Raw genomic sequence first — 27,520 nt, forward strand, 5'->3', positions numbered from 1 at the left:
TAGGGTTTGGAGATGAGATGGTGCTGGTGAAGATGTTGATGGAGATTGCCCTCTCCTGATGAGAGGAGCGTTGGTGATGACGATGGTGATGATTTCCCCCTCCCGGAGGGAAGTATCCCCGGCAGAACAGCTCTGCCGGAGCTCTAGATTGGTTCCGCCAAGGTTCTGCCTCGTGGCGGCGGAGTCTCGTCCCGAAAGGTTGCTTCTGATTTTTTTCTCGTCGAAAGACTTCATATAGCAGAAGATGAGCGTCGGAGACCCACCAGGGGGCCCACGAGGTAGGGGGGCGCGCCCTAAGGGGGGGGGGCGCCCCCACCCTCGTGAGCAGGGTGTGGGCCCCCTGGCCTTCATCTTTGGCGAGGATCTTATTTATTTATTTTAAGATGTTCCATGGAGTTTCAGGGCTTTTGGAGTTGCGCAGAATAGGTCTCTAATATTTGCTCCTTTTCAGCCCAGAATTCCAGCTGCCGGCATTCTCCCTCCTTATGTAAACCTTGTAAAATAAGAGAGAATAGCCATAAGTATTGTGACATAACGTGAAATAACAGCCCATAATGCAATAAATATCGATATAAAAGCATGATGCAAGATGGACGTATCAACTCCCCCAAGCTTAGACCTCGCTTGTCCTCAAGCGAAAAGCCGATAACAATAAATATGTCCTCATGTTTAGAGGTAGAGGCGTCGACAAAAATAAAATACGGACATGAAGGCATCATGATTATTCTCATAACAGCAACTTATATAGATTTTGTCATATGATTACTTATGTTCAAGTGATGATCTATTCACAATGCAAAAGTATGAATCAGAAACCTCATTGAGCACCAACAAACTATAACCTCAGTCATTGAAACAATTGCAATTTATCATAACATCGGAAAGAGTCTGTCGTGGAATTGTCACGGCAGATGTCCTAGAGAAAGGACTTAGTCGTGGAGCCATCGAGACGGGTTAGCTTGAAGGGGTTAAAGCGGACACAGGGACGCAAGAGAGCTTATACTAGTTCGGCCCCTTCGATGAAGGTAAAAGCCTACGTCTAGTTGTGATGGAATTGATGGGGTTTCGATGACTAGGGAGCAAACAAGCTTCGCCTATGTCTCGAGTTGTTGTCTGTTGTCCTTGAACCACCGCCGTGTCGTCCCCTTATATACACGGGTGACTCCCGTCGGCTTACAGAGTCCCAATACCGGCTCATAGATGTGTCCGGTTTGGTCTCTACTTATTCCTAACTTACAATACAAGTTAACCTCTAACGCCGGTTTACGGCTACAGGCCTTGAACCGCCCATGGGCCTTGAGCCCTCATCTGTCTTCTTGGGCTTTAACATACTTAACTACTGACGAAGTTAACCCGGCCCAGGTAGGCCGGTTTACGCCCAGTAGTAATATCCCCAATATTAGGCCCCAGATTGATTTGAACGGGTTCATGTCAATCCTTTAACAAAAAGCTTCATCTTCAACATCTTCTCATAAATTGGTAAACCGCCATGATGTTATCTTCTCTGATTGCTGTAAACCGGAGTGACGTCACCTGTCATAAGGAAGCTATCCATTATGCTTCTTTGTTTAATAGATCTGCGGAAATCGAGGCGACAGCTCCGTTTCGTGGCCCCTTGATTGTCGCGCCTGACACATGTTCTTTCTCCTTATAAATAGGACCGAAGGGTCATTTCTTTTCTCCTTCCGTGCCTTCTTCGTCTTCCTCGCGTCGCCAGCCTCGGAGCTCCGCCGCCGCCGTCGACCACTGCCTCAACCTTGGCCGCTGCATCAACCTGAGCGCACCAAAGCATCGCGGCAACCTTCCGCGTCTTCCTCAGCTCCGGTAAATCTTCCATCCTTTCCCCCGCAGATCTGACCTAGGGTTTCGCAGTTCTTCAGTGTTCATCGTCTGCCTCTTGCTCATATGATAGATCTTTAGATGGCTCCGCAAATCTTTATTCTGTGCAATGGTAGCTGTTTACTCTTCACCTTCACTTGCACATCTCAAAACCATAGATCTGTATGTACGTCTTGTTCATTGATTCGGTACTGCTCCTTTTGGACCTCTGAATATTTATCTTTTTTCTGAACTTGCTTCAGATCCATCGCTGTAGAGAAATTTTACGAAATCTGTTTCGATAAACTTACTCATCTGCTTCAATGTTTAAACCCGGCGGTTTAACCTTGTAGAAAAAAATTGCCAAACCGGTATATACCATTAGTCCCCTTGTTGAACCGCCAGATGTTGTTGCTTCATAAAACTCTGGTTCAGATAGATCTGTCTCCGGTTTAACATTGCACATACCAATGTACCTTGATCAAATGCATTTTTGAACCGGGATCTTCTACCTTGTAGATTCCATCATGGCCAAGCAAGTATATGAATGCAATTGGGTTCCTTCTCGCGTCACAGAGGCTCAGCTGGACGATCTAGTCCTGATCGGCGCTTTAGGAAGCAAAGATACCATCCATTGGAGGGCTCCTGGCAAAGAATGCCCTCCCACTCCTCAAGAAGGAGAGGTTGTTGTTTTCGTAGATCACTTAGCTCGGGGCTTTAAGCCACCTGGTTCTAAATTTTACCGAGATGTTTTGGCCGATTGCCAACTCCATCCACAAGACACTGGCCCCAATTCTGTTACAAATATGTGTCACTTCCAAGTGCTCTGTGAAGCGTTCTTTCAAGAGGAGCCCATAGTGGAATTGTTCCGAGACCTTTTCCATCTAAACCGCCGTACTGAGTTTACTGACGGCTCCAATACGGAGTTGGGTGGCGTGGCGATCCAGAAAAGGAAAGAGGTCACATACCCTCACGCCAAACTGCACAGCCACCCCAAAGAGTGGAATCAGAGATGGTTCTACTGCAAAGACACCTCCCCTGCTGGTGAGAATCCCTTGCCCGGCTTTCGTCCGGAGCGGCTCAACAATACACACCCTTTTCCGCAAAGATTGACTGCCCAGGAGAGAAGCAAATATGCTCCTCAACTGTCGAAGCTTAGAGCCTTTATGGCCAACGGTTTAACAGGGGTTGATCTCGCTCGCTGTTGGATATCATGGAGCATACTGCCCCTTAGTCAGCGCTCCGGTTTGATGTGCGAGTATACCGGCAGTGTTGATGACCCAGTGCAACATTCCAAAATCCAGCTCACCGATGAAGAAATCACAGAGGCTGTGAATAAGATGCTGAATGAACCGGAACATATCTGTGCTAAAAACGGCCTGCTTCCCTTCTATGACACCAACAAACCTCCAGCTGTAAGCCCTTGATTTTTCCTTTTGCTGAATCTGTTATTGATATATCTGGTCATTGTTTAATATCAGTGTCTGTGTAATCAGGGCAATGATCCGTTTTGGAGCAAGAAATTGCCGCAGGAGAAATCGGAAAAACCAGATAAACCGGAAAGAGCAACCCGACAAAAGACTAAAGTTGTAAAGAAGACAGCCCACAGGAAAAGAACTACCACGTCTTCCAATCCGGCCCCTGATGATGATGTGGATAATCCGGACCTTGAGGTAGAGCTTGACTCACTTGGCTTATTTTTCATGCATCTTATTGATGATGATATTTGTCAGGATGATGCCGAAGCCAGCCAAGCTGATGCTGCAGAGGTAATTATTCTCTCTTCCGATTCAGAACCTTTGCCTTCGCTAAAAATCCGTCAGGAAAACCAGAAAGTTAAATTTTCTCATCCTCTTGCTTATTTGGATCCCAAATTTCTTATGAAGACCCAATAGCACGAAGCTCGTCGCACAACCCGGCACAGCGGCCAGGTAGTTACCTCCGCCGGTTTACCAAACAGTCCGGTTCGGAAATGCCGTTCACAGGTCTCTAATTTGCTTGTCAGTGATTGTCCTAAAGCGGGCTGCTTTCGTCAACCTCTTAATCCATCTGACTCCGATTACCAGGTTACTTCCCACTCATCTTCTGGCGAGTCATCGGCTACTCAGCTGCCACCGCTCAAAACGGTGCTTGGGTAAGCTATACTTATTATGATACTTGCAGCACATCGCCTTAGAACATATGCTGTATTTGATTTTGTTATTCTTTTCAGGGCCAAACCTAGGCCAAGCACCCGCCTGGACAAAGCGGCCGAAGAAGATGCCGTTCTTGAGCCAGGCAAGACACCCGATCTTGAAGCGGCTATTCCTGAGGATATACCCAACGATCCACCGCAGCAAGACGACGATCTTATTGCTGAAGAGAGACCTACTGATACCCCAGGTCCTGTCAATCAGCCCACAGGTTCCATCCGGATTGAGAGATCCATCGGTCCAGCAAAACCTACCGACAAGCCAACAGCCCCAGTGCAAATTGGCGATACTCAGGAGGACGAGGTTGTCATTACTGGCACTGGCCATACCGAGCCAAGCAATCCTATTGCTTTGTCCAAACATTCTGCCAAGGAAGAATTTACTGCCTTTGGTAAAGGCAAGTGGAATGCTGATCTGGCAACTTATGCTGCTCTGAACGCCCAAGATATCCATTCCGGCTACCTGAACTGGCTGTATACCAGCCATGACTATGAAGCCAGTCTGGTTAATATGATGAAGGATAAATACGAGGTAACTTCCATATGCTCTTTCCTGCTTGTATGCTTCAATACTTGCTGACTCTCCTAGCCCCCAAGGGCCGGTTTGTAATCTTCTTTCAAACCGGGACTTATTAACATAAATCTTAATACTTTGAAATTCGCCCCCCAAGGGCCGGTTCAACTTAGCGTAGTTAAACCGGTACTTTAAGTAATTGAGATTGCCGCATTAGAATGTATATACGAGCAAATAGCCATTAGCCCCCAAGTGCCAAGTTGAATACTTGTATTGATCTTGGGACTTTGTAAGCAATTGAAAGATGAAGATCGAATATGCATTAGCCCCCAAGTGCTAAGTGCATAACTTGTTATGTGGTTGGTACTTCAATCCTTATACTGTTTTGTTGAAGCATATATCTGTCTGCATGCAGGCGGAGCTGAAGACGAAAGAAAACCAAGTCACCGACCTCCAAGAAAACCTGAAAACCCAACAAGCTGAAACCTCCAAAGCAAAAGAGGAATTGGCCAGCGCTTTAAGCGCCATGGAACAGCTTAAGGAGAGCTTCAAGAAGAATCGGGCGGATTGGGCTACTGAAAAGCCCGCTTTAATCAAACGAGCAGAGGATGCCGAGGCTGCACTAAAACCAGTGGCGGATGAACTGACCAGCATAAAGCGGCACGTGCATGCCATGACTACTGCTATCTTTGGTAAGTCAGTTTGACTTCTGAATTGGCTCTGCCTTCTTACAGAGTTGCCGGTTTATTAACCCTTTATGGTATTTCAGGGACACGCATTGGTCACTTGGGGTCAGATGTACGGAAGAAACTGAAAGCCGCCTATACATTGGTTGAACAATTGTATACTGGTGCCCAGCGGATCATCTGTACCGCATCCCATAACAAACCGGCGCCTACTTTGATTCAAGACACTCTGATGAAACTGTCGGTGCTTCCTGCCCGGGTTGAAGAGCTGAAGAAATTTGCTGCTCGAACCGGTGCGATCAATGCCTTAATCCGGGCAAAAGCCTGGGTGCCGGATTTTGATCCTATTGAAGCAGCTCAGGGCTATCCCAGCTTGAAGGAAGACGGGTCAGAATTTGGTGAAGTGGATCTGCGAGCAATAAACCGGGAGGTACGTCCGCTAGCTTGTCAATTGGCTGAAGAAGCAGACTTGTCTCATTATCAAGCCCAATATGACAATCAGAACAAGCGAATAGCTGCACCAATCCATGAATCGGAAAATCTGATCCCTCCAATTCGTAAGCATACTTACGCTCCCGATATTGACCCGTCATTGCTGATCCATGATGAAGCTGTTTTTCAAGCATTAATGGGAATCGACTAGAAAATTGTTGATTTCCAGCCACTGGGTAGAGAAACGAAGGCTGAAGCGGCGCAGGATGACTCACAACCATCAGGCCGGGCTAGTGACCAAGCTTGAATCGGAAGCCGGTTTTAAAACTGCCTCTCCTTTGCGAAAAAACAATGATATTATTATGGGCACCGTGTTGCCTTGTAATAGGCTAGCTGATACTTTGGATGTTGATATGCCTTCGTGCATAATTTGTTCTTCCTGTGGTCATGAATTTTCCAAAGCACTTTCTGCAATAAGAAATTCCTCAAGTGCCACCACGGTTGTACCGTCAGGCGGAATATGATGTCTGCATATATGAAGTCAAAACACCCAATTTTTTTTAAGTATATAACCAAATTTTTGAGATACATAATACCTGCCATCGTTGAGCATGAAGTTGGCTTGGCCAATCTTGAAGCGGAGTTTTGCAAACCCACACTATTGGAGGAGATAACAACTCCTGTATATATATGACACTGGTTTACCATGTAAACCGTGCCGGGTTATAATAAACACCGTGTTACTCCATAAGAGGATGTTAACAACAAGGATCAAGCCGGCCAAATAGTCTTCGGATTGACGTGAACTGTGTTCCGTCAATTGATTGGTTGAAAACTTTGTCGGTTTAAAAAGAACGCAATAAAAAAGAAAAAAGTATCTTGCAAAGAAAAGTGCGAAGCAAAAGCAATGAGAAAACCGTTTGCAAAAAAGGTTTATTTGAGCTGATCAAATGGCGTTACCATGGCCAAACACGACCAAGCTCCCGTTAGGTGTAACTATGGTTCTAGTCAGCCAGGTCCCCAAATGAAACCGTGGCATTTATGCCGACCAAGTGGCATGGCGATGGTTAGGGTTCGACCAAGCCCCCAAGTGATTCTGTGGCCTTAGGCCGATCAAGAGGCATGAGTGGTTCAGACGTGACCAAGTCCCCAAGTGATATGGTGGCTCTCGCCTATCAAGAGGTATGGTATTGGTTCGGACACGACCAATCCTCCAAGTGATATAACACGATGCTTTTAGCAAAGCGAACTCAAGGGGTAAACCGGAAGCCGCTTTAGAACAACTCCGTGTAACCACACATGATGTAAAAGAACAGATACCCCGCTTTAGCTGAGGTTCCGGTTTATTATAGTTAATCATAATATATACATCATTGTAATATGTACATAAGTAGAACCAATGACTCAGGTATAATAAGGCCGAAGATGAGCTATGTTCCACGACCTGTTGGTCTCCTCCTCTGATGTACGTGAGTCCTTATGCTCTTGAATATCGATTAGATATTATGACCCGTTGCGCAGATTCTTGCTGACCATGAAAGGCCCCTCCCAAGGTGGGGATAACTTATGCATATCAGTCTGATCTTGAATGAGCCGAAGCACCAAATCTCCTTCCTGGAAGGTTCTGGTTCTGACTCGGTGACTGTGATAACGACGAAGATCCTGTTGGTAAATTGCCGATCGGGCGGCTGCTATGTCACGCTCTTCATCCAACCGGTCCAAAGCATCTTGCCGTGCTATTTCATTGTCCGCTTCAACATAAGCCGTCACACGAGGTGAATCATGACGGATATCACTGGGGAGAACTGCCTCCGCTCCATAAACCATGAAGAACGGTGTGTATCCTGTTGACCTGTTGGGTGTTGTATTGATGCTCCATAACACAGATGATAATTCTTCTACCCAACAACCCGGCGTTCTCTGCAAAGGAACCATGAGCCGGGGCTTGATGCCTCTCAAGATCTCTTGATTAGCTCTTTCTGCTTGACCATTGGACTGTGGGTGTGCCAATGATGAAACGTCGAGCCGGATGTGCTCTCGTTCGCAGAACTCCTTCATGGCACCTTTGGACAAATTGGTACCATTATCTGTGATGATACTGTGTGGAAAGCCAAACCGGAAAATTACTTTTTAATGAACTGAACCGCCGTGGCCGCATCATACTTGCTAACAGGTTCTTCCTCCACCCACTTTGTAAACTTGTCAACCGCCACCAGGAGGTGGGTTTTCTTATCTTTGGACCTTTTGAAAGGCCCAACCATATCCAGCCCCCAAGTCGCAAACGGCCAAGTAATTGGAATCATTCTTAATTCTTGAGCTGGTACATGAGCACGTCTTGAGAACCTTTGGCAACCATCACATCGTCTGACCAGATCCTCTACATCAGCATGAGCAGTTAACCAATAGAAGCCATGGCGAAACGCTTTAGCCACCAGAGATTTTGAACCGGCGTGGTGACCACAATCTCCTGTGTGGATCTCACGCAAAATTTTACGGCCTTCTTCAGGAGACACATAGCGTTGAAATGCTCCCGACACACTGCAATGATGCAACTCGCCGTTGATAATAGTCATGGACTTGGATCGCCGGATTATCTGTCTGGCCAGAATCTCATCCTCTGGTAACTCGCCCCGGTTCTTGTACGCCAGATAGGGAAGCGTCCAATCCGGAATAACATGAAGAGCTGCCACCAATTGAGCTTCTGGATCAGGAATAGCCAAATCCGCTTCGCCAGGGATCTTGACCGACGGGTTGTGCAACACATCTAGAAAAACATTGGGCGGAACCGGTTTGAGCTGAGAGCCCAGCCGGCTTAAAGCGTCTGCCGCTTCATTTTTCCGCCGGTCCACATGGTCCACTTGATAGCCTTTGAAATGACCTACAACAATATCCACCTCACGATGATATGCTGCCATGAGTGGATCCTTGGAGTCCCAAGTGCCAGACACTTGCTGAGCCACGAGGTCCGAGTCACCGATGCACTTAACTCGACATAGATTCATCTCCTTAGCCATCCGGAGACCATGGAGCAAGGCTTCATACTCAGCTGCATTTTTAGTACAAGGGAACATTAAGCGGAGAACATAACAAAACTTATCACCTCGTGGGGAAGTTAATACGACTCCAGCCCCCGAACCTTCCAATTGCCTGGATCCGTCAAAATGGATGGTCCAATATGTGTGATCTGGCTTTTCCTCAGGTGCTTGCATTTCCGTCCAATCATTGATAAAATCAACCAGTGCTTGAGACTTAATCGCCGTCCGAGGCACATACTTCAAATCGTGTGGCCCAAGCTCTATAGCCCACTTGGCAATCCGGCCAGTTGCTTCCCGGTTCTGGATGATATCCCCCAAAGGAGCAGAACTGACCACCGTAATTGGATGCCCTTGGAAGTATTGTTTAAGCTTTCGGCTTGCCATAAAAACTCCATACACCAGCTTCTGCCAATGCGGATACCTTTGCTTGGACTCAATGAGCAGCTCGCTGATATAATAGACCGGACGCTGAACCGGATGCTCCTTACCTGCCTCCTTTCGTTCCACCACAATAGCCACGCTGACTGCGCGAGCATTAGCAGCAACATATAGCAGTAACGGCTCCTTGTCAATGGGAGCGGCGAGCACAGACGGATTGGCCAATTGCCGCTTTAAGTCCTCAAATGCTTCATCAGCAGCAGAACTCCAGACAAACTGATCCGTCTTCTTCATCATCTGATACAAAGGGATTGCCTTCTCACCAAGACGACTGATAAACCGGCTTAACGCGGCAATCCGGCCTGCCAGGCGTTGAACATCATTGATACACTTCGGTTTAGCCAGGGAGGTGATGGCTGTGATCTTCTCCGGATTAGCCTCAATTCCCCTATTGGACACCAGGAAGCCTAATAACTTGCCCGCCGGTACACCAAAGACGCATTTATCCGGATTAAGCATCATCTTGTATGTCCTCAGGTTATCAAAGGTTTCCTTTAAATCATCAATCAGAGTCTCCTTCTCCCTGGATTTAACCACGATATCATCCACGTAGGCGTGTACATTACGGCCAATCTGTTTGTGTAGACAATTTTGCACACAACGATGATAAGTTGCCTGGGCACTCTTGAGCCCAAAGGGCATAGATACATAGCAGAAGGCTCCAAAGGGAGTTATGAATGCCATTTTCTCCTGGTCCTTAACTGCCATTTTGATCTGATGATAGCCAGAATATGCATCCAAAAAACTTAAACGCTCACAACCCGCCGTAGCATCAATAATTTGATCAATACGGGGAGGGCAAAAGGATCTGCTGGACAAGCTTTATTAAGATCTGTGTAATCCACACACATGCGCTAGGTGCCGTTTTTCTTAAGGACCAGCACCAGATTGGCAAGCCACTCAGGGTGAAAAACTTCAACAATAAAACCAGCTGCTAAGAGCCTGGCTACCTCTTCTCCAATTGCCTTGCGTCTTTCTTCGTTAAACTGGCGGAGGAACTGTTTCACCGGTTTGTATTTGGGATCCACATTAAGGGTGTGCTCAGCGAGTTGCCTCGGTACACCTGGCATGTCAAAGGGCTTCCATGCAAAAATGTCCCGATTCTCACGGATGAACTCGATGAGCGCGCTTTCCTATTTCGGATCCAAATTAGCACTGATGCTGAACTGCTTGGACGAATCGCCAGGTACAAAGTCAACAAGCTTAGTTTCTGCTGCCGATTTGAACTTCAGGGCCGGATCATGCTCCGTAGTTGGCTTTTTTAATGGAGTCATGTCCGCCGGATCAACATTGTCCTTATAATATTTTAGCTCCTCGGTAGCACAAACTGACTCTGCATAGGCCGCATCACCTTCCTCGCACTCCAAAGCGATTTTGCGGCTTCCGTGAACCGTTATTGTCCCCTTGTGACCCGGCATCTTGAGCTGCAAATACACATAACAGGGCCGTGCCATAAACTTGGCGTAGGCCGGTCGCCCAAATAGGGCGTGATACGGACTTTGGATTTTCACCACTTCAAACATCAATGTCTCCGACCTGGAATCATGATCATCCCCAAAGGCCACTTCCAGAGCTATCTTACCAACATGATATGCTGATCTGCCAAGTACTACACCGTGGAACACCGTATTAGACGGTTTAAGATTCTTATCTGTCAGCCCCATACGACGGAAGGTCTCATAGTACAAGATATTAATGCTGATACCTCCATCCATGAGCACCTTGGTGAACTTATAACCTCCCACCTGAGGCGCCACCACCAGAGCCAACTGACCCGGATTATCGACCTAGGGAGGGTGATCCTCTCTGCTCCATATGATTGGCTGTTCAGACCAACGTAGATAACGGGGTATGGCCGGTTCAACAGAGTTGACCGTCCGCCTCTGAACCTTCCGGTCTCGTTTGTCCAAGCTAGTGGTGAAGACATGGTACTGCCCACTACTCAACTGCTTTGGGTTGCTCTGGTAACCTGACTGTTGCTGCTGTTGGTTGTAACCACCCTGGTTGTTCTGACTATTTTGACCATTATGTCCGCCCGGATTACCATTAAATCCTGAACCAGAACTTCCTCCACCGTAACCCGGCCCGGATCCTGAGCCACCGCCGGATTCGTGATCATACCGGAAATTATTAGAATTCTTGAACTCCTGCATAATAAAGCAATCCTTCCAAAGGTGGTTTGCTGGCGCCTCCTTCGTCCCATGTCTTGGACAGGGCTGGCTTAACAAATAGTTTAGGCGGTCTGGGTTAGGGTTGGGTGCCCCATTACAATTTTTCGGTTTACCCCTGCGTCGCTGGCCATTGTCCTGTGCGTTGGTATTAGCCACAAATTCCATGCTACCATCCGCTTTACGCTTGCCTCCACCACCATTGCCTGCCCAGTGATGCTGCTGACCTTTGGAGTTGCTGTTCCTCTTTCCCTTCCCTGTCTTGTCATCATCAGATTCGGGATCCTTGATACTATCAGAATCAGCATATTTCACTAAAGCGGCCATGAGGGTCCCCATGTCAGTGCAGTGACGCTTCATTCGTCCCAACTTCAGCTTCAGGGGCCCAAACCGGCAGTTGCCTTCTAGGGTTAATACGGCGGTGTCAGCGTTGATGCGGTCTGAGGAGTGCAACACTTGTGAAACCCGGCGCACCCAATGAGTTGTTGATTCTCCTTCCTCCTGGACGCATGCAGCTAAATCCACTATCGACATAGGCTGTTTACATGTATCCTTGAAATTGCTGATAAACCGGGCTCGTAATTGGGCCCATGAACTGATAGAATTAGCCGGCAAGCTTTTTAACCAAGTACGGGCCGTTCCTTCAAGCATCATGGTGAAGTATTTCGCACACGCCGCGTCATCCACATCCAGCATCTCCATGGCCATCTCATAGCTCTCCACCCATGTCTCTGGAGGCTGATCCACCGTGTAATTTTGTACCTTGCGCAGACCCTTGAAATCCTTGGGCAGGCGCACATTGCGTAACGCGGGGATAAGGCAAGTCACCCCCAAAGAACTAGAAGTAACACCAGGTTCGATCGAGACGGTTGGACGAACCGGCGTGAGCTGCCGAGCCTGATGCTGCACGGCTAACTCGGCCTCCCTGCGCGCTCGGGCCCGGTTCACCACCTCCTGAGTGTTATCAGCACCACCCGTCGGGTTGTCGCCACGGGGTGCTCCATGTCGTTTGTTACTTGATACCGCCGGTTCATCCATATGTCTGCTATAGCTCCGTCTTGGACGGGGGGGTCGAGTGGATCCGGTCGCGGCTGTACGAGTATGGTTCCTATTGGATCAAAGCTGTCCTCAGAAGCTCCTTGACCCGTCGTGTTTCTACTGCCTGCGGCGAATCACCTTCAATTGGAATAGCCTCCAGCCGTGCAGCAGCGGCAACGAGATTGTCCATCGGGTTGGAGTAGTGACCCGGAGGTGTTAAAACAGCCTGATGTATAACGGTGTTTTGACGAGGCTGGTCCATCTAACGAGGCTGAACCGGTGCGCCGGTCCCGGGAGCTTCCGCCCGGTTTCCCTCCAGCGGATTGCCGGTTCCTGCTCCTGGAGTATTAAAAAGGTCTCTGGCCTCAAAAACCGGAGGCAAATGGGATCGGTACTTCCTCCTCATGACTTCCTGTGACGCACTCTGGTCCAACATGAGCCTGTAGGCTTGTGCGTCTAAAGCGGCCCGCTCCGCGGCCATCCTGGTGTCCTCAGCTGCCAGATCTGCCTTGGCCTGGGTGATCTGTTCCTTCACTTTTGCAATCTCGGCGTTGTGAACACCCTGATCCGCCGGATTAGCCTCCGCCATAAGCGCAACCAATGCATCAAACAACTCTGATATAACTTGAGCCGGCGGGTGCACAGGGCCTCCTGCCCCGGCAGCCATCGCCGCTGCTGAACCGAAGGTGGTTGCCGCAGCAGTCAAAGAATGAAGCACCGCTTGTGTACCAGTCATGAATATTCCAACCCGGTTGGGCAGATCAGAGGGGTCCGGAATGCTGTCGCCATCGGAACAACCCCCAATCCGGCCGTCTTGTAGCTGATAAAGATATTCGGTTTCTCCGGTCGATGACTCGTCATCGGAACAAACGACGGTATCGCCGCGAGATTCCGATCCATCCTCATAACTTCCTCCATGGATGACTCCCACGAAGGCACGCTTCATGGCCGGTTTAACCCGGGCGGATCGCGCACGCTGAGCCGTCTCGACGAGATCGGTGCAGATGTCCGGCTCAGGGCCCGACTCATCGATCTTGCCAATGAAAACGTGATTGCCACCAAAGGGGACCCGGTACCCGTACTCAATTGAGCCGGCCTCGAGGCCCCAGCCTGCGTCGTCGATGTAGAGCTTGCCGTGACGACTCTTAGTCATACGGCCTACGGCATAGCCCTCGAGTCCTTCAAAGCGGCCCTCCAAGAACCGGAAACCATCGTGCGATAGCCCCACGGTGGGCGCCAACTGTCGTGGAATTGTCACGGCAGATGTCCTAGAGAAAGGACTTAGTCGTGGAGCCATCGCGGCGGGTTAGCTTGAAGGGGTTAAAGCGGACACAGGGACGCAAGAGAGCTTATACTAGTTCGGCCCCTTCGATGAAGGTAAAAGCCTACGTCTAGTTGTGATGGAATTGATGGGGTTTCGATGACTAGGGAGCAAACAATCTTCGCCTATGTCTCGAGTTGTTGTCTGTTGTCCTTGAACCGCCGCCGGGTCGTCCCCTTATATACACGGGTGACTCCCGTCGGCTTACGAAGTCCCAATACCGGCTCATAGATGTGTCCGATTTGGTCTCTACTTATTTCTAACTTACAATACAAGTTAACCTCTAACGCCGGTTTACGGCTACAGGCCTTGAACTGCCCATGGGCCTTGAGCCCTCATCTGTCTTCTTGGGCTTTAACATACTTAACTACTGACGATTTAACCCGACCCAGGTAGGCCGGTTTATGCCCAGTAGTAATATCCCCAATAGAGTCTATGTCAGAGCTAAAAAGCAAGTCCACATACTCAACTATCATCTAGTCCTTCATAAGTGCTAACACTCACGCAATACTTGTGGTTACGGAGTTTTAATCGGACACAGAGAAAGATAGGGGCTTATAGTTTTGCCCCACAACATTTTACCTCAAGGGTAATGTCAACAATAATAATTCATGCTCCCCTACATCCAATTAGATATATATATATATATCATGTTCTTTCCAACATGCTGGGCTTGCCAAAGGATAAAATGGAAAAGGAAAGGTGAAGATCACCGTGACTCTTGCATAAGGTAGAGGATAATAATAAAAGATAGGCCCTTCGCAGAGGGAAGCATAGGTTGCCATACGCTTTTGTGGTTGGATGCATAAAATCTCAATGCGAAAGAACATCACTTTATATTGCCCCTTGTGATGTGAACCTTTATTATGCAGTCCGTCGCTTTTATTACTTCCACATCACAAGATCGTATAAAGCTTATTTATCCCACACCAATCAATCATACATATTTAGAGCAATTTTAATTGCTTTGCACCAATGACAACTTACTTGAAGGATCTTACTCAATCCATAGGTAGATATGGTGGACTCTCATGGCAAAACTGGTTTAAGGGTTATTTGGAAGCACAAGTAGTATCTCTACTTGGTGCTGAGAATTTGGCTAGCATGAGGGGGAAAGAAAAGCACAACATGTTAGAGGATCCATGACAACATACTTTATCTCATATATAAGAAAACATAACTCATTATGTTGTCTTCCTTGTCCAACATCAACTCTTTAGCATGTCATATTTTAATGAGTGCTCCCAATCATAAAAGATGTCAATGATAATGTATCTATATGTGAAACCTCTCTTTCCTTATTACTTCCTATTAATTGCAACAATGACCAAAGCTATGTCTGCCAACTCCCAACAACTTTTAATCATCATACTCTTTCTATGTGAAGTCATTACTCTTAATAAGATCAATATGAACTCTTTGTTTCTTTTTATTCTTTTCTTCTTTTATTTTTATCCACTCAAGATCATGGCAAAATAATCAAGCCCTTGACTCAACACTAATCTTTATTATATATAGCTCACAGACTCGATTACATAGAGAGATCATAAGGCAAAACTCAAAACTAGATCATGCCATAAACTTTATTCTACTAGATCAAGATACTACTAATAGGATCGAACTAAGAAAAACGGTAAAGATAGGAGTTGTGATTGTGATACGATACCGGGGCACCTCCCCCAAGCTTGGCAGTTGCCAAGGGGAGTGCCCATACCCATGTGATTATGTCTCCTTCTTTGTTGTTGGAGAAGGTGAATGTGTTGTTGATGGTGCGGGCTTGCCCTTCTCTTTCTCCAACTTGCGTCGAAGGGTGAAATTATCGATCCTCAACTCATCATTCTCTATCTCAAGCTTTATTATCCTTTTGCATAATGCCTCTTTGCTTTCTTGCTTGAAACGAGGGGGAACTGGTTCATCTTCATCTTCCTCATCGGGGTACCATATATACGGATAGGTATCCTTGAATATGTTTTTATCGAAAGGCCAGTAAGAAACTGGGCAATCCTCCTCTGAATCTTAAGACGACATGTTGATTTAATCTGCAGCAGCACAACTCAAAACAAAAACAGAGGATATTTGCATGATACAGGAGTCAAAACCTTCGGGAGAATATATAGTGAACTTTTACCGACCAAAATACGAATCGTGGAAGAAAACGGAGTCCGGAGGGCACACGAGGTGCTCACGAGGTAGGGGGGTGCTCCCAGGGGGGTAGGGCGCGCCCACCACCCTCGTGGGGCCCTCGTGTCCTTCCCGGACTGCTGCTTATTTTTCTATTTTTCTAAATATTACAAAAAGAGAAATATTGCCTTAAAATTTTTTTTGGAGTCGGTTTACTTACCGTATCACATACCTATTCCTTTTCGGAGTTTGAAACGGTCTGGAAAGTGTCTCTTATGTATTCCTCCGGGGTTACGGTTTCAATAATATTGGTTTCAACATTTATAGGATTACCTGAGACATAATGTTTAATTCTTTGACCGTTTACCACCTTTGGGTTTGTACCTTTGAAGTTGTTGATCTTTATGGCACCGGAACGATAGACCTCCTCGATAACGTAGGGGCCTTCCCATTTAGAGAGAAGTTTTCCTACAAAAAATCTTAAACGAGAGTTTTATAGCAATACATAATCACCTACATTAAACTCACGCTTTTGTATCCTTTTATCATGCCATCTTTTAACCTTTTCTTTAAACAACCTGGCATTTTCATATGCTTGGGTTCTCCATTCATCAAGTGAGCTAATATCAAATAACCTCTTCTCACCGGCAAGTTTGAAATCATAGTTGAGCTCTTTAATAGCCCAATATGCCTTATGTTCTAGTTCGAGAGGTAAGTGACATGCTTTTCCATAAACCATTTTATACGGAGACATACCCATAGGATTTTTGTATGCAGTTCTATAAGCCCATAATGCATCATCAAGTTTCTTGGACCAATTCTTTCTAGACCTATTAACAGTCGTTTGCAAAATTAATTTGAGCTCTCTATTTCTCAATTCTACTTGACCACTAGACTATTAATGATAAGGAGATGCAATTCTATGATTAACATCATACTTAGCATGCATTTTACGGAAAGCACCATGAATAAAGTGTGAACCACCATCAGTCATTAAATATCTAGGGACTCCAAACCTCGGAAAAATAACTTCCTTAAGCATTTTAATAGAAGTGTTATGATCATCACTACTAGTTGGAATAGCTTCTACCCACTTAGTAACGTAATCAACAGTAACTAGAATATGTGTATATCCATTAGAGGCAGGAAAAGGTGCCATATAATCAAAGCCCCAAACATCAAATGGTTCAATTACAAGTGAATAATTCATAGGCATTTCTTGACGTCTACTAATATTACCAATTCTTTAACATTCATCGCATGACAAGACAAACTTACGGGCATCCTTGAAGAGAGTAGGCCAATAAAAACCGGATTGCAATACCTTATGTGCAGTTCTATCTCCAGCGTGGTGTCCTCCATAAGCTTCAGAGTGACACTTGCGTAGGATTTGTTCCTGTTCATGCTCTGGTACACAACGTCTAATAACACCATCTACTCCTTCTTTATAAAGATGTGGGTCATCCCAAAAGTAATGTCTTAAAACATAGAAAACCTTTTTCTTTTGCTGGTATGTGAAGCTAGGTGGTATAAACTTAACAACAATATAATTAGCATAATCATCATACCAAGGAGTACTACGTGAAGTACTTATAACATTTAATTGTTCATCCGGAAAGCTATCATCAATAGGTAGTGGGTCATCAAGAACATTTTCTAACCTAGACAAGTTGTCTGCAACGGGGTTCTCAGCTCCCTTTCTATCAACAATATGCAAATCAAATTCTTGTAGCAAGAGAACCCATCTGATAAGTCTAGGTTTAGCATCTTTCTTTTCCATAAGATATTTAATAGCACCATGATCAGTGTGAATAGTTACTTTAGAATCAACAATATAAGGTCTGAACTTATCACACGCAAATACAACTGCTAACAGTTCCTTTTTAGTAGTAGCATAATTTCTTTGAGCATTGTCTAGAGTCTTACTAGCATAATGGATAACATTTAATTTCTTATCAACTCTTTGCCCTAGAACAGCACCTACAGCATAATCACTAGCATCACACATAATTTCAAAGGGTAAATTCCAATCAGGTGGCTGAACAACAGGTGCAGAGACTAATGCTTTCTTAAGTATTTCAAATGCTTCTACACAATCATCATCAAAGACAAATGGTATATCTTTTTGCAATAAATTAGTCAGAGGCCGAGAAATTTTTGAGAAGTCCTTAATGAACCTCTTATAAAATCCGGCGTGACCAAGGAAACTTTTTATACCTTTGATGTCCTTGGGACATGGCATCTTTTCAATAGCATCAACCTTGGCTTTATCAACTTCAATACCTCTTTTAGAAACTTTATGCCCCAAGATAATACCTTCATTAACCATAAAGTGGCACTTTTCCCAATTCAAGACAAGATTAGTTTCTTCACATCTCTGCAAAACTCGATCAAGATTGCTCAAGCAATCATCAAAAGAGGAACCATAGACGGAAAAGTCGTCCATGAAAACCTCACAAATCTTTTCACAAAAGTCAGAGAATATAGCCATCATGCATCTTTGAAAGGTAGCAGGTGCATTACATAAACCAAAAGGCATACGTCTATAAGAAAAAGTACCAAAAGGGCATGTAAAAGTAGTCTTTGATTGATCTTTAGCTGACACATGTATTTGAGAGAAACCAGAATAACCATCTAGAAAGCAGTAATGTGTATGTTTGCATAATCTTTCTAGCATTTGATCAATAAAAGTTATGGGGTAATGATCTTTCTTAGTAGCTTTATTTAATTTGCGGAAATCGATTACCATCCTATAACCTGTGATAATTCTTTGCGGGATCAATTCATCCTTATCATTAGGAACAACAGTAATACCTCCTTTCTTAGGGACACAATGGACATGACTTACCCACTGGCTATCAGGAACGGGATAAATTATACCTGCCTCCAGAAGCTTTAATATTTCTTTTCTTACCACTTCTTTCATTTTAGGATTCAGACGTCATTGAGGATCACGAACTGGTTTGGTGACCGCCTCCAAATTTATTTTATGTTGACATAGAGTGGGACTAATGCCCTTAAGATCATCAAGAGTATATCCAATAGCAGCACGGTGCTTCTTCAGAGTTTTCAATAATCTTTCTTCTTCATGCTCTGAAAGGTTAGCACTAATAATAACAGGATATATCTTCTTTTCATCAAGATAAGCATATTTAAGATTATCAGGAAACGGTTTAAGCTCAAACACGGGATCACCCTTAGGTGGAGGAGGATCCCCTAAAATTTCAACAGGAAAATTGTGTTGCAGAATAGGTTCCTGTTTAAAGAATACTTCATCTATTTCCCTTCTTTCATTCATGAACATATCATTTTCATGGTCTAGCAAATAGTGTTCTAAAGGATCACTAGGAGGTACGGCAATAGAAGCAAGACCAATAATTTCATCCTTACTAGCCAATTCTTCCTCACGATGTTGTTTACTAAATTTGGAGAAATTAAACTCATGAATCATATCATCCAAGCCAATAGTAACAACATTCTTTTCGCAATCTATCCTAGCATTAACAGGGTTCAAGAAGGGTCTACCAAATATAATGGGACAAAAGCTATCTTGTGGAGAACTGAGAACAAGAAAATCAGCAGGATATTTAGTTTTCCCACACAAGACTTCAACATCTCTAACAATCCCAATTGGTGAAATAGTATCTCTATTAGCAAGTTTGATTGTGACATCAATACCTTCTAACTCAGCAGGTGCAATTTCATGCTTAATTTCTTCGTACAAAGCATGCGGTATAACACTAGCACTAGCACCCATATCACATAAGCCATGATAACAATGATCTCCTATTTTAACAGAAATAACAGGCACGCCTACCACAGGTCTATGTTTATCTTTAGCACACAGTTTAGCGATTCTAGCAGTTTCACCGTTGAACTGAATAACATGCCCATCAATATTATCAGACAAGAGATCTTTAACAATAGCAATATTAGGTTCTACTTTAACTTGCTCAGGAGGAGTATAAGTTCTAATATTGCTTTTACGAACAACAGTTGAAGCTTTAGCATGATCCTTTATTCTAACAGGGAAAGGTGGTTTCTCAACATAAGAAGTAGGAACAATAGGATCATTATAAGTGACAGTCTTTTCTTCAACTTTAATAGGTGCATCTACTTTTACTTCTATGGGAGGATGATATTTAAACCACTTCTCCTTAGGGAGATCAACATAAGTAGCAAAATATTCACAGAAAGAAGCTACTATCTCAGAGTCAAGTCCATATTTAGTGCTAAACTTACGGAAAATATCGGTATCCATAAAAGATTTAACACAATCAAACTTAGGTGTCATACCTGACTCCTTACCTCCGTCGAGGTCCCAATCTTCAGAGTTGCATTTAATTCTATCCAATAAGTCCCATTTGAATTCAATAGTCTTCATCATAAAAGAGCCAGCACAAGAAGTATCGAGCATGGTGCGATTGTTTTCAGAAAGCCGAGCATACAAATTTTGAATAATTGTTTCCCTTGGAAACCCATGATTGGGGCATGAATATAACATTGATTTAAGCCTCCCCCAAGCTTGAGCGATGCTTTCTCCTACGCAAGGCCAAAAATTATATATATAATTGCGATCACGATGAACAAGATGCATAGGGTAATACTTTTGATGAAATTCCAATTTCAATCTTCTATAGTTCCATGATCTCATATCATCACATAGCCTATACCATGTCAATGCGTCTCCCTTCAAAGATAAAGGGAAGACCTTCTTCTTAGCAACATCATCGGGTATAACCTGCAAGCTTAAATAATCCACAAACTTCATCCACATATATTAAGTGCTCATCAGGATGCTTTGTTCCATCTCCTGTAAAAGGATTAGCTAGCAGTTTTTCCATCATACCCGAAGGAAATTCAAAAGGAGTTTCATTTTCAATAGGTTCAGTAGGTTGAGGAGCAACTCTTTGCTCTACTGGACGGGGTGAAGATACCCCGAACAAGCTCCTCAGAGGATTACTTTCCATAGTAACAAGTGACAGTAAATTTCAGCACACTATATACATTTTTCCTTACCAAATTCCACCTACCAAAGGCGCTTCACTCCCCGGCAACGGCGCCAGAAAAGAGTCTTGATGACCCACAAGTATAGGGGATCTATCGCAGTCCTTTCGATAAGTAAGAGTATCGAACCCAACGGGGAGCAGAAGGAAATGATAAGCGGTTTTTAGCAAGGTATTCTCTGCAAGTACTGAAATAAGTGGTAACAGATAGTTTTGTGATAAGGTAAATTGTAACGAGCAATAAGTAACAAAAGTAAATAAAGTGCAGCAAGGTGGCCCATACCTTTTTGTAGCAAAGGACAAGCCGGAACAAACTCTTATATAAGGAAAAGCGCTCCCGAGGACACATGGGAATATCGTCAAGCTAGTTTTCATCACGTTCATATGATTCGCGTTCGGTACTTTGATAATTTGATATGTGGGTGGACCGGTGCTTGGGTGCTGTTCTTACTTGAACAAGCATCCCACTTATGATTAACCTCTATTGCAAGCATCCGCAACTACAACAAAAGTATTAAGGTAAACCTAACCGTAGCATGAAACATGTGGATCCAAATCAGCCCCTTACGAAGCAATGCATAAACTAGGGTTTAAGCTTCTGTCACTCTAGCAACCCATCATCTACTTATTACTTCCCAATGCCGTCCTCTAGGCCCAAATAATGGTGAAGTGTTATGTAGTCGACATTCACATAACACCACTAGAGGCTAGACAACATACATCTCATCAAAATATCGAACGAATACCAAATTCACATGACTACTAATAGCAAGACTTCTCCCTTGTCCTCAGGAACAAATGTAACTACTCACAAAGCATATTCATGTTCATAATCAGAGGGGTAATAATATGCATAAAGGATCTGAACATATGATCTTTCACCAAATAAACCAACTAGCATCAACTACAAGGAGTAATCAACACTACTAGCAACCTACTAGCACCAATCCCGGACTTGGAGACAAGAATTGGATACAAGAGATGAACTAGGGTTTGGAGATGAGATGGTGCTGGTGAAGATGTTGATGGAGATTGCCCTCTCCTGATGAGAGGAGCGTTGGTGATGACGATGGTGATGATTTCCCCCTCCCGGAGGGAAGTATCCTCGGCAGAACAGCTCTGCCGGAGCTCTAGATTGGTTCCGCCAAGGTTCTGCCTCGTGGCGGCGGAGTCTCGTCCCGAAAGGTTGCTTCTGATTTTTTTCTCATCGAAAGACTTCATATAGCAGAAGATGAGCGTCGGAGACCCACCAGGGGGCCCACGAGGTAGGGGGCGCGCCCTAAGGGGGAGGAGGGCGCCCCCACCCTCGTGAGCAGGGTGTGGGCCCCCTGGACTTCATCTTTGGCGAGGATTTTTCTTTATTTATTTTAAGATGTTCCGTGGAGTTTCAGGACTTTTGGAGTTGTGCAGAATAAGTCTCTAATATTTGCTCCTTTTCCAGCCCAGAATTCCATCTGCCGGCATTCTCCCTCCTTATGTAAACCTTGTAAAATAAAAGAGAATAACCATAAGTATTGTGACATAACGTGAAATAACAGCCCATAATGCAATAAATATCGATATAAAAGCATGATGCAAAATGGACGTATCATGCAGCAAGCATCATTAGCAAGACAGGAACAAAAATTGGGCACATCCTACTTGTAAGGATATGCCCGGAAAGGATCACACAACAAGCAAATCACCAGCACAAGCATAAGGAAAGACTGCCTAATGCACAATGCAACCATGGATCAAGTAACTTTCATATGTCAAGAGCTCCAACCATGAATCAATTAACTTTCATGTGCCAATGAGCAACAAGAGTAAATCCGTACAAGTGCAAACATCAGGATGTGGCCTGGTAGATCACAAAGTACATATATATAAGCAGCAGCAACTGGATTGGGCTTACACAAACAAGGAGCAACAAACATCAAGGATTGTAGAAGAACGATCAAAAGCTATAACTTGCCCATGCAAGACAGGGTACTGAAAATCGAGTAAACTGCACAAGCATGGACCCGAACCTAAATGAATATACGCCTCTGAAAGCAGCAAGCAGGAACAAAAGAACCAAAGCAATCATAAGAAAGAAAGGATGTGTTTCTTTTCGACAAGATCGGAAGGATAACCCCACAAGCAGCAGGATAGGCACACACAACTAATAAAGCAAGCCAAGGAAAGCACGACTAACCTTGCTAGCCAACAACATAGACGGTCAGCAAACAAGCAAAGGACCTGGATAGGTAACGAAACGAGAAACAAAGCCATGTCAGTTCCCGTGCATTTGTCAAACAGGACACGAGCAAGGAAGAACTCACCTTCTCGATCAGCAAGGTGAAGGACGAACAACAAAGAGACTGACCCTGCACAAACAACGGAAGGAGGAGATTACCAATTCAACTAACATCGACCACTCTTGCTCTCCAATTGGACTATCTGGCACTTGTGTTGAGACACCGAAGGTCAACATGCCGAGAAAAGTCTCGTGGCACTCCATCTGCAGAAAATTCGACACAAGTTTCATATAGCACCACATCATATAGCCTACCTAGCAGAATCAATATCAAAGGAAAATCTTTATATAAGTAGTAGTAGCAACATCAGTAGCATTGAACATATTTAGCAGTACACCATTTGAATAAATTCAGCTCGGTAGCACTGAACATATTTAATTAACCACCTAGCCTGAACATATCCAGCAATAGAGACCCCAAAGGCCATCCCAGTCCAGCGATAGAGATCCCATAGGCCATCACCATGCTCCCCGTCCCTGCTGCGCGGCGACTCCTGCTGGGGTCCATCCGCGGCAACCCCGACCACGAGCTCCCGAGGGTCCAGCTGCTCCAGGACACAATTTTGGGTCAAATTATAAAACCCCATCCATCTCCCCACGAACTGCAAGAACTTGCAGAAGGGTCGGCGAGTATCAAACCAATCCATTCGAAGAACCTACGAACGCGCCATATGCTACAGCCAAGAACTCATTCCCCCCATGAACTGGGCACCGCACCGGACCAGACAACCAAGAACCCATATCTTCGATAGACTGGGCGCAAGAAAGAGGCCAAGAAGGACATAGAGAACACCCACCAAATTTCACCAACCGAACCAAGATGCTAGAGGACGATGGGCATGGATGAGAAGGTAAAGGGGATTACAGAGAGAAACTCACGGGCGTGTAGGCTGGTGTGCGTGGCTGCTGCTCTACTCCTCCTGACGAGTCTGGATCAAGGTCACGCTCCTCGGCTTCGGCTCGAGCTCCTCCTGCCGAGGCCGGGTCGAGGTCGACGGGCGCCTATAGAGCATGGGGCGAGGCGCAGCTGGCTGCGCCCGTGCCCCCCTGCATCCTGCCGAGTCACCCCTCGGCTCGAGCTCAAGCTAGGTGGCCACGGTGAAGAGGTGTAGAAGGGGGCTCAGAGGCTGCTGGTGCGGCGGCGGCGGCAAGAGAGGAGGCGGACGAGGCCGAGGAGGCAGCGGCAGGAGAGGAGGTGGTTGCGAGGGCGCGGGCGCGGGCGGTGGCAGTAGAGGAGGCGGACGAGGCCGAGGCGGCGGCGGCAGGAGAGGAGGCGGACGAGGCCGAGGCGGTGGTGAGTGGTGACGCCAGGAGAGGAGGCGGCTGCGGGGGCGCGGGCTAGGTCTAGCTGTTTTTGCCTCTTCTCACTGCCGCTTCCCCTTTTCTTCGTGCCCCCACGCTGCCAGCTATATAGCGAATAAAAGGAGACGTGGCCAGTGCCGCTGGTTGGGCGCACTGGCTCATTCTTTATGGGGGTGTTTGGTTCCGTGTGTTGTATGGGGGTCGCATCCACCATGCAAGATATGGGTTGTTTGGTAACCTATATATGGGCCCATCAGCCTGGCCCGGTGGATGCAAAAAGAGGCCTCTCAGCCAGGCTGAGGGAAACGCAGGATTCCCGCGTATCTCTCCTGCAGGCTCGTTTCTCTGTTCTCCTTCGTCTCCCTTTTTCCTCTTCGTCAAGCGCCGCTGCCGGGACAACTCCCCCTTATCCACATCGACCAAGCGCCGCCTCATTCGTCTTTGTCAAGCACCACTAACTCCGTTCTGCACATCAAGCGCCGCCGCCATCCTCTACCAAACGCCGCCGCCGCCGCCCACCAAGAGCAACCGCCGCCGACAGCTCTTGCCTCCTCGTGACGCCGCCAGATCTTGCCTCCTCGTGCCGCCGCAGGGAGGAACACCGTGTTCGCTGATGGGTTTCCTCGACTAAGTGCGGCGGCCGCCGTTGCCCTTGTCAAGTGCAGCCATCTTCCTTCGCCTCCAGCAAGCGCTGCTCCGCACGCCGGATCCTGCTGCCGCAAGCAAGGATCCAACTGTCTGGAACCACCGAATCCCATCGCTTCACGTTGGTGCATGCTCCTCCTTTCGCATAATTTTCAGCAACATTCAGAAGAAATCTACCTCATACAACCATGATATACATAGGGAACCAAACACCCATCTTGGCTCTACTTTGCATCAGCTAAACCAGGCTGTGGTTAATCAGGTTCCCCCGTGCAATGCAGTCGAAAGCCACCCAGGCAACCAAACACGCCCTATATGTTCAATGGCACAATGGGTTATCTAGAAGGTTGGTTGCGCTTGCTTGGTATAACAGCATTGGATGATCATGCCATGTACTAGCACCACACGGGATGCATCGTTCAGGTGCTGCGCGGCACGACAAACTGATGCGACACATCTCGAGCAACCAGGAAGGAAATTGTTAGATATTACCTATCACCGGGTCGAAGGCGTGCATGAGATGAGATCATGAGAGCATCCTTGGAAGCCTAACCAAATACACGCTGCGTATCCAGACGCATGGGCATGCCCACGGTAGCGGATTTGGTGCAGTTCAATAGGTAGGGTGTACTTGGCGCGCGTCCTTCAAAAAGTGGCACGACGTCCGCTGGTCGGGCATTGTGCCCGCCTGTGCTGGCCACGACTTATTTAAATCTCTATTCATAATGGACAAGTTGGTTAAATAGTTTCATCACTTTTTTCTGATTTTTTTATCCCCTCCATTACCCCTTTTCTACGGGTTTATTTTCCTCTCTATTCTTTCCTCGTAAACCAACACTTTCCTAAGATACAAAAGATCACATGTCTAATTTTCCTAACTTACCTAAATCAACTGATTCCTCCCATCAATGCAATTTACTTTAGGAAATAAAATAACGAATTTTAAGAAAACAAATAATGGAATTGAAGAAAAAAATCTGATTGATTACTTAACCTCACGGCGGCCAGCCTTTGAACATTGCGGCATGGCGTGCGAGGGACAATGCGGCCCGGGCACGCGTCTGAGATCCCAGATATCCACTCGATGATCTCTCCTTTTCTCCACAGCCGAGAAGGTCTCGGGGCCGAGGACAGAGGATCCGGCTGTACTGAGGCCGGTAGCGGCCAGATTGCCACCATGGGCAAGTAGGTATGCGGTCGGATCTCGAGATGGAGGTGGTGGCGCTGGTGAACGGCAGCAAGGACAGCTTCTTCAACATGATGTGGTGCCTCGACTAAAATCACAAGGTCACACGATCCATCCATCCTCCGGCCACTCAGTATGTCCCCCTATTTTTCTAAGCTTCTGCTGAAGTATGGAAGCCATAGTTTCAGTACGCCTGACTGCTTCTTGATGTGTGTATGTGTTTGATGTGCTCGCCGCCACAACTGAGCGTGTGTGTGTGCGTTGTGCCGCTGCCGCTGCTTTGCATCAGTGTGTGTTTACTTGCCGCTGCTGGTGTTATGCATGTGTGCTTTCTCCAAGCTTCAGAATATGCATGGTTGCACATGAACACGTATAAAGCTCATATGCAGGTTGCATCTTAGTGGGGTATTTGGATACCCAAAACATGCACTATGATGTACATTGGTAGTAGTGAATCCGATGCATTGACTTCACACAACCGCGTATATAATGACTTTTCCTCTGATTATTAATTCATTTTCCTTCTCTATAATTTTTGTTTGGTGGCGGGATTGATCTCTCCAGCTGTTCGTTTCACACATGGAGCAATCAAACTGTGTCTGTGCTCGGGCGCCCCTTGCTGCTCAAATTCTTCGTTGTTTCTTTTAGGCTGGATGATGTGCTTTGTTTGGTTTGTGATATGGGTAAGCACCTTTGTACAGGTAAGCTTATAACTTTTTATCTGCTAATGTAAATATTTCCTTCCATCATGTACATGATATGCCAAACAAACATATTAGAATAGTTATTCAAATGGTTGTTTATTATTATTTTAAATAAGAAAGAATTATGCAGTGTAATTACGTGCAGAGGCCAGGTCCAATCCCGCATGGAGGCCGGCAAGTGCAGGTTGCACGTCCGTCTCATGCCCCTCATCGTCTGTAATTCTGAATATACATGTGTTTTTAAATGCTACACATGTTCTCAAACTGGATCATATTTATGCATTGATTTTAAAGTATCCTTCCAAATTTTGACTCATGACCCAACAAAGAAGAGTTCAAGCTATGCAAGACTCAAAGAAGAGGTCAGTTTCTTCCATGCAGATAAAGCTGCATATTTACTTAAGATCTGGGCACAATGTGTTTTCCTACAATTGTATTCTTAATATCTTTACCATGTAGTATTACCAAGTATTGCTTCACAATCCCCCTATCTCTTTACCTATAAGTAATTGTTCCTAGCATGTATGTCAGCTACCACTAGTAGAAAAGGGGGAAAAGGTCCATGCCGGGTCAGCCCATTAGTCCCGGTTCAGTCTAGAACCGGGACCCATGGGGGCATTGGACCCAGTTCGTGAGC

The sequence above is a fragment of the Triticum dicoccoides genome, chromosome 4A (genome assembly GCF_002162155.2).
Source record: "Triticum dicoccoides isolate Atlit2015 ecotype Zavitan chromosome 4A, WEW_v2.0, whole genome shotgun sequence".
Taxonomy (NCBI): Eukaryota; Viridiplantae; Streptophyta; class Magnoliopsida; order Poales; family Poaceae; genus Triticum; species Triticum dicoccoides.